This window comes from Spinacia oleracea, chromosome 1 (genome assembly GCF_020520425.1).
Source record: "Spinacia oleracea cultivar Varoflay chromosome 1, BTI_SOV_V1, whole genome shotgun sequence".
Lineage (NCBI taxonomy): Eukaryota > Viridiplantae > Streptophyta > Magnoliopsida > Caryophyllales > Amaranthaceae > Spinacia > Spinacia oleracea.
This window is the reverse complement of record NC_079487.1, coordinates 66,117,411-66,126,478: the sequence shown is the minus strand read 5'-3', so window position 1 is coordinate 66,126,478 and position 9,068 is coordinate 66,117,411. Positions and strand designations below refer to the sequence as shown.

General features: G+C 40.8%; 1 long non-coding RNA gene across 1 annotated transcript; it reads left to right on the top strand.

The window, feature by feature from the left end:
- The first annotated feature begins 5,989 nt into the window (after window positions 1-5,989).
- On the top strand, window positions 5,990-8,491 carry LOC130465921 (uncharacterized). The gene is made up of 4 exons (XR_008925942.1): window positions 5,990-6,306; window positions 6,396-6,634; window positions 7,148-7,211; window positions 8,230-8,491. It is a non-coding gene; the product is annotated as an uncharacterized lncRNA (long non-coding RNA).
- The last annotated feature ends 577 nt before the right edge of the window (window positions 8,492-9,068 follow it).

Genomic DNA, 9,068 nt, shown 5'->3' with positions numbered 1-9,068 from the left:
TATCCTTCCTTCAATTCCGGCAGAGTTTCCATTTAGATTCTTCAGTTTAGGCTAAAGTAATTGGATGATATGAATGCTTATGTGGACATAGTTCTTCTTAACAAGAGTTAATACGACAGAACTATTAAGAATACAAGACGGGACTTCAACAAAGATTTAGAAAATACCAGAGAGGGAAAATAAAATTCAGAATATCAAAGGAGTGAGACTGAATTGATGATTATAATTTTGGGGTGATGAAGGGTTGTGTTTATAGTGTAGACTAGCAGAATTCCGATAGAATTAGGATCGCTAAACCAGATTTAAATCTAATTTGCATATGTCAGAAACTGTATCAAGTGCAAGAAAATTCTTGCGCTGGTCATTGGTGCTCAAGAAAATTCTTGCGCAGGTCAATGGGCGCAATAAATGATTTGCGTTGCCAAGATTAGTTCGGTTACGTGCGTCCCATAAATTTCTATCTTTTACCGCTCATAGCTTCTTCATACAAACTCATATTCTAGCAAATAATATCTTGCTGGAAAGATACATTATCCATCTTTCCAATTGTAGACACCTACTTTTGTCCCGATTCCCGGAAGGGAAGGTTCGATGATGAAAGCGTAAATCTCCACTTGACAACGCATCTCCTATAAAATAACGAATCTCGATCACCCCTTTTCATTTCACCCGAAACCTGCTATTTATGGAAACCTGCTAAAAATATTAACTGCCGTAATGGGTAGTTGTTAAAAGTGGCAAGTCATAAAAGATAGAAACCTGTCAGAATTAGGTGTTGCACTCCAACATAAATCCTAAATGAGATAGAGATTATGAGAGAATCCTATTCCTAATATGATTCGAAAATAAGAGTCACGTATTAATTAAAATCCTAACGAGCCTAGAGTTCGTAACGGGCCCAGACGCATCCCGTCACAAGGTTAATACGCACTAAAAGACTCAATTAAATCTCAAATACTCCGGATTCTAGGAATCCGAATCTGACTAAGAAAAACAGCCCAGCTCCTATTTTCAACGCCTGGCTCTGGGCGCCGAAATCTTCGGCGCCCAGGCCTGGGCGCTGAAAATACCTGGTACGTGTTTTTTCCTAATTCCTCGTGGATTAGAGTTCTACAAATCTATCTTTCCACGAACTTTTTTCTATAAATAGGGCCTTAAGTTCGACGTGAAAAGGACAACACAATTATTATTCTGAGTATTGACTCTAAACCCCTAAGCCTAAGCCTCACGCTGCAAAACTGATCACGCGTTCTGTCGCAATCGATCCATAAATCGAACAGAATGTATCCTGTCCCATAATTTGAGATTCGTTAAATAAAAGGAGAAATAGCAAAGTCAAAGTGGTTAGTTTTCTGAGAACCGTGACGCACCTCTCAAGGGTGCGTCGTAATGTGTCCCTTTTCCATGGTTTAATTGCTTTCCTCGCCCTTTTATGAACTGTTAAACTAACTAAAATCTGATTGTTCGATCACTCTTAATAAATATGATATTTTTGGGAAATTGGATTATCATGCTAGGTCCCTTAAAACAATCTAAATCAGATAATCGCGCTCGTTCTAGTACTATATGTTGCATATTGATACAATCAACTCAGATTAGTTTAATAGTTAACACATGTCCCTTCAATTATTTATGCTGAGCTAGTAAGGATATCCTGCCTCTGGAGTTATCGAAGAGCGAGTACTCCTCTCGGTAGTTACAGTCCCCCGAACCCTCAATCTCTACCCTGCGGGTGTACGTTGAGCGATCCCCACCACCAGGGATCACAAGGGAACCTACGGCCGTCGTGGTCAAACATAATTGCACTCCCTTTATGTCACGATAACCGGGTTTTGTCAGTTTTTCTCATTGTCGTTAAAAACTGAATGGCGACTCCTATATTACTAGTCAATTGGGTGTAAACTCACAGGAAATCCAATTACACTTGATTTGACAAAAAGAAGCGTCACACCCATGAGGGACGAGGTCACGCATTAGCCTCGTGCTTTTTCGCCCCCTCACAGTGGCGACTCCACTGGGGATAGTGAAGGAAATACTCGTGCTTGTAGGTAATCAAAATAGCCGAAGGGTGAAACGATCCTACCCCGCGTTTATTTCCCCATCAAGTTGGGACGACCTGAAAATCAGCATATTAATGTGAACTGACAGAACCGCATAACGAATCTTGGCTCCCTTGGTGTTTCATCTCGGGAGTTGGGACGAAGGATACCCATCGCCAACCGGGGGCTGCATACGCTTCGAATGTTGTCCACTCGGCACTTTCGCTAGTAGTACACCCGTCCCAAACCCAATCGCTCGCCCACTAGGTCCCTCTCGCCTGCATGCCCCCTTGGCTTGCACTTGCGGGTTGGCCTTCTGGGACGAAATTCGTCTGTTGAAAGCACTACCCCGACCGTGGCATGTGGTGGATCTGCGATAGAAGCAATACCAAGCCAGGCGCAAAAACTACCCATAGAAGCCTATCATAAATTGCATGACATATTATTATTGCCTCATGATGTAATGTTAGTAATGTGTAGCGAAATATGTGATTGTGTGACAAACAATGTTAGCGAACCAACGACCTTAAAAATTTCCCAAACATTCATAAATTAATTTGCCAAAGAGTTATACCGAAATACGTGTTCCGCAAACCCGAACGATCGCCACAAAAATAAGTGACGCTCGGGATGGCCTGTAACGAATCCCACAAACGCTGCACAACGCGTAAAGGACGTCATTACGCAAGCATGCAAAATCGAAGTCGCATAAACAAAAGTAGACGCAAACAGAAAACGAGAACCAGCCAGGGACGCATTTTCAACGCCCCTGGCTGGGCGCCAGAATTTCTCACGCCCTACGCTGGGCGCTGAAGTTGCTGCTTGGCCTTCTGGTTAGGCGCAGCAGCCTCGGCGCCCGCGCAAAAGGAAAATACGTAGCACAAAAAAAACCATTCGCAAAAAGAATTGCTACGAGGGCGTAAGAAAAGCACTCGATTCTAAAAGCGACTCATAAAAAATAATAACTCTTTGCGTCGTTGTTAGGCCTCCTACGACGACAATGCTCGGCACCGAAACCGAACATGCCAATAATTATAAATGTCACACGGGCAAGTGTTTCGAAAATCCAAAGAATGACCAAAAGAAAGAACTAAAAAGTGTACCAACAAAAGAAAGAGTGAAAAACCAATAGAGAGAGTCGAAGTCTAGACTAAGTAATACTTGAAACTTTGGGACCTAAACTTTAGCTTATCTTATGCATAGGACTGGTCCTGCCACTTGGTGTCGATCAGGAAATCAACGGTTAGTGCGCCTCGAAGATACATCGCCAACACCAGGTTTAGTGACTCCAAGCTCCGTCCGTCATCCCTCATTTCAAGGATCTCCGCTTCCCCAACTTCGATTCGCACCCTCAAACATGTCCATCGAAGAATTGCGAGACCAGATGGCTCAAATGACCCAACTCATGGGCCAACTGAAAATGGAAAACGAAGCCTTAGCGGCTGCACAAGCCAAAAACGACCTCGATAACGAGAAGAGGATTGAAAAAATGGTCCTACAGCAAACCATGGGGAGCAAGTACTTCTCCCTCGATCCTGAACCTTTTCCAGGAAAACTACCAGAAAAGTTTAGTTCATCTGACTTACCAAAGTTTAAAGCCACGGACAATCCCCGTGATCATCTATTGAGCTTTGTGAATGCCATGAACTTGAAAGGCGTGGACAAGTCCATGTATTTACCTGTCTTTCCTTGGAACCTGTGCCGCTCAAATGGTACTATCACCAGGACCCTAAGCTCTTCCCCACTTGGGAAGACTTTGTCAATGTCTTCATCAAGCAATACTCGTCAAACATGGATTTTCAAGTCACCATACGCGAGCTGGAAGTTCTCTTCCAAAAGAAAAATGAGGGTTTCACAACCTACTTTGATAGATGGAGGGATCAGGCGGCCCAGCTAATCAATAGGCCTCCCGAAACAGAATTGGTGCAAAAATTCATTGACAACCTGGACCTGGCCTACAGACAGCACCTTAGGTACCTGGGACTTGACACTTTCAAAAGAGTTTATGATGTGGGAATAAAGATCGATGATGATCTCGCAAAAACAATACAAAGTAAACCCGCATACAAAAGCAATACCTACAACAGGGGCAATACATCCCAAGCCCAAGAAGTCCATGCCGTAGAGGAGACTCCCGCCCGAAGAAGCCCTGGAAGATGGGCCCGAGACCGAAAGTTTGCCCCACTCGGGTCGACTTTGGTACAAGCCTTCGAAAGACTAACCAATCAAGGAAAGTTGAGACCTATAGGCCCCACCCGTGACCCTCCTGTCAAGAACAAATATTGGGTCGAAGGTACTTATTGCAAATTCCATCAAGGAAATGGACATGACACTGAAAACTGCTGGAACCTAAAAAATACAATCCAGGACATGATACCTCTCCCTAACGTTAGCAAACCCAACAACAACAAAAGCCCACTCGGCTCTTGTCACGTCTCTCTCGACCAACCAGAAAATGAGAACTTCGACCCTACGGTGTATATTACACCTTAAGGTGCACCACTCGCTATGGTCCCTGTGGATCGAATCGAGAGAGAAGTGTGCGGTGTGTGGGATGATGACTCTGAAGATATCTACCTATCTCAAGTATCGGGCCATGACCTCTTTACTGAAACTTGGCCCGGGTATGCTCTCATTGACACCACCCCTCAGGAACCCGAAGTCGACAATCTCACCCGATCCAGAAGGATATATCAATCGGATATTCGCCCACCTCCTATGGACGATATCCCAGTCAGACAAACTCCTGAGAATGGACGGCACACCACCGTCGCGGAAGTCATTGGAAATCCTCTCTTGAAGCAACTAAAAAGAACCAAGGCCGAGATTACCATCTGGGATCTCATGTGTACTTCAAAGGAACATCGCGAAAAGCTTATTCGCTCACTTGACCTCATCTCGGTGCCAACAGATATCACACCTGACTCATTGGTTAACCACGCCACGAGAGATGCTGGAGAAAAGGCCATAGTTTTCACTGACAAAGACTTGCCCAAAGAAGGGGGTGCTCACAATAAAGCCCTCTATCTAGTAGTTGGATGCAAAGTACAAAACATCCCCCTAGCACTCGTAGATAATGGTTCGGCGGTTAATGTTTGCCCATTGCGAACCGCCCATTGCTTGGGGCTAGGAAACGATGACTTCCAAACCTCCACGCAAGGGGTACGAGCTTATGATAACTCCCGAAGGCCTGTGTTGGGAAAAATCAACCTTACCATACAAACCGGGCCTGTGGCACGCACCACGGAGTTTCAAATAATCGACATCAAGCCCACTTTCAACCTCCTCTTGGGGCGACCTTGGCTCCATGACTTAGGAGGTGTGGCTTCTACCTTGCACCAAATGGTTAAACTTAACCATAACGGGGTGATACTAGAAATCCGCGCCCCTCCTCTCGACGTCAGTTGTACTATGGTTGGAACGGCCGAAACTGCAGACGACCTTTACGGGTTTCAAATGGAAGAAATAATCTAGTTCATCGAAGATTATGATCCAGCATTCCTAGACCCGCACGCATCCCGAGTCATCCCTAGAATGCTGTTAGCTCAAGGTTATTTCCCTGGAACCCCATTGGGCATAAGGAAGAAGGAATGCACATTCCATCCTTTACCCAACAAATCTACTCCCTTTGGCTTTGGCTATGAACCAACGGAGGAAGATATTGCTGACCGCCTGTCTGGGCTACGCCTTAACAAGGCCAAACAAACCACCCTCCTTCCCCCATATCAAAGAACCCTTAACGGGATGTTCGTTCGGGAAGGAGTGTAATCCCCCGTAAATTTATAAATTTTATTAAATATATTTTAACGTATATTATTTATAATTAAATAGAATTTATGAAGTTTAGTAATAAATATATATTTAACGTAATTTATTTTTATACGTTCTAAATATTTCAACGATTTATGAAATCAAAAAAAATAATTTTAGAATTTTATGTTGAAAAGAATTTGAATTGCGAAAACACGTTCGATTGAATTTGGAAAACAATATTAACTGGTTTTGGATTCAAACAAACTCAATTCTAATCCTAGCCCAAATTGACAAAGCCCAAAACAAGAAAACCCATATTATCAACCCATAATTCAACTTCACGTAAAATCAAGAAAGCCAAAAACCCTCTTCTCTCCTCTCCTCCAATTCACGTGAAAAGCAAGCAAACTCTCTCTCTGCTTCAGCCACCGCCGCCCTCCTTGCTGTTGTCCCTCACGCCGCCGGCCAACCACCTCAGACGCTCCTCCTCCGTCGCGTGCAACCTTCCTCGCCGGTAACTTCTTCTTCCTCCTTTTCTCCTTCGGTTTTCCTTCTCCCTTTCGTTCTCTCCTCCTTAATGCTTGTGTTCATTTGTTGCGACAGCCACCTGCACCCCGTCGCTGCCGCCAACCAACCAGCACCGGTCGTTGGCCCCTTCCCTTCTCCTTCGCGAAGCATCAACACTCCTCCTTTTCTTTCTCCTCTGCGTGCGTTTCCTCCTGCTTGCACCACCAGCCACCTTCGGTCACCCTGCTGCGCCACCACCCATCGCCGCGCTGCCACTGTGGCATCGCCGTGCTGCTGCACCAACCGCCGTCAGCTCTTCCTCCCTTCACTTTTTGGTTTACTCCTAACCCTAAGCTAATTTAATGTTTTAATTATGTTTAATTAATTTAATTTATGTTTTCTTGAATTAAATTTTATAGTTTTATAATTTAATTATGAATTTCAGATTATATGTTTTGCATAATCAAATTATTAATTTTCAGATTATGTAATTGAATTGGAATTTGAATTTTAATTATTTAAAGCATGAAATTTTAAGGTTTTAAAGGTTTAATAGTTTTGAAATCATGGTAGAATGATTATAAATTATTAAAGTTATTGTTTTTATGATTTCAAAGTTTTGGGAGTAGTTTGAAATTAGTTATATTGCTGAAAATTTAAAGTATGATGTTTGCGAAGAGTTTTCAACGAATTTCAATCAGTAATTTAATAATTATGATGTTAGGAAATCAAACATTCAAGTTTGGATATTGGGGAAGGTTCTAAATATGTTTAGGATGTATTTAGAATGCTTTATTATAGTTGTGAATGATTAGAAATTGATTGGGAATCCTTGTTGGTTGTTTTAGGCGGAGAATTCTCTTTAGGCGACTTTTGAAAGTGTTAAAGTGGCCTATTAGTTGTTTATGCAAGGTACGTACATACCTGTGTGCTTGGAATGTGTGCTAATTGATGAAACCATGTTGAATCTTGTTGTTGAACTTGGTTATGTTGATATTATTGTTGAACTTGGTGATGTTGATATTATGGACGAACTGGGTTATATTGAATGTGCATGTTTAATACTGTTGGACAAACTTATTGAACTTATTTTGCACTATAAGAACTGTAACATGTTAGTATGGATGTTTGATACAAACATGTTGGTTGGGAACACTAGATTATTCTATATGATTGGGTTGGATCAATTGGTTGTTGTTCCCTTTCTATCTTTTCACTACTTTATAAGGGCGGAGGACCTTGTTTAGTAAGTTGAAACTTTATGCCCATATACAGGGTTGCTCATGGTTAAAGGAAAGGTTGGTTAAGTTGGAATGAGTCTTGATTGATGCTTTTATGATCACTTACTTAATTCCAAGATAAAAACAGTTGTGAACAAATGTGAATTGTCTGTCTTATGTAATGGTTGAGTCATAACGGAATCTCAATTTGTAAATCATGTAAAGTGAAACTGAATAGCAATAGCTTTAGACTGTGCACGTCTGAAGTGACGGACAAACAGGAGTTGGGGTTCATGGTGGTAGCCCATGGCCTTTTCTGGGACCGGATTGATCACCGTGTCCTATTTTTATTTAAACGTTCCTCGATATCGCAGGTCACTGAGGTTACGGAGTCGCGCCCGTACCTCGTCTTCCTTAGTGAAGACTTCTGGATGGTCAACTCGGTCCATTGTCTATTTCAACTAAAATAATATTATGGTTATTAAGCCTAGCTTAGTCTAGTCAAGTATAATCGTCAAATTATTATGTTTTGTCTGTCCTTACTTATATTTATTAGTATCATGTTAGGGTTGTTGGTTTGATAGTATCATGCTAGGATTGTTGTTGTTTTAGTATGTAGTACTCAGCTTTGCTGATTACGTGCTTTGTTTGTGTGTGTTGATCATGGCTATGCCTTATTGATCCTGTGATGACCCATCTTTGGTGAGCAGTCTCTAAGGATCAATAAGCGTTGCCCATCTACAGGTTTGAAGATGATGCACCATTGGGATCGGGATTAGAGAGCTTGTTGTTCTATTTGTTTACTTGAGTGATTTAATTTGTTAACTTGGATTTGAAATTTGTCGTACTATTCGTATTTCCTTATTTCAGTTAATTGGTTTGGACCTAATATGTAATAGATTATTTATGAACCTAAAAGTTAGTTTTATGTTTTCCGCTGCAAAATTCTGAATAAGCCGTTACGTTTTTACACGGGCGATAATGCCTTGATAATTCTCTACGTTTTATATTAAAAGATTATTTTAGAAAAGAGAGAATTGTCGGGGTGTTACAAAGTGGTATCTAGAAGCTAAGGTTTTACTTTAATAAATTTTAGGCGCCTAACTATCTAGTTATTTAAAATAAATTTCTTAAAAATCGAGATTCTACGTATTATAGTGTTCAAAAATTGGTACTTTTTTTTGGGGGACCGATTTCCTTTTATCCTGTTTGAAAGTATATAATATTTCTTATTTAAGTTCGAAATCAAATTATTATTAAAGTTAAAGTGATACTTTCGACATTTTTATTTTTCTTATTATTTATTATTCAAAAAAAAAAAAAATGAGTACATTTTTTTAAGTTGTTTCAAGAGTTAGAATTCGTTATTAGAAAATATAAATCTTTTTCGAATTAATAACTTTATTTTCTAATTTATTCGCTACGCATTTCCTTAATTTATTTTACTTTATTTATTTTATATTTTTTATTTATATTAATATTCTATGTTATAATTTTATTATATTAGCGTCCTTTTACCTTGTTATTTAAATTATTCCAATGCTTTAGT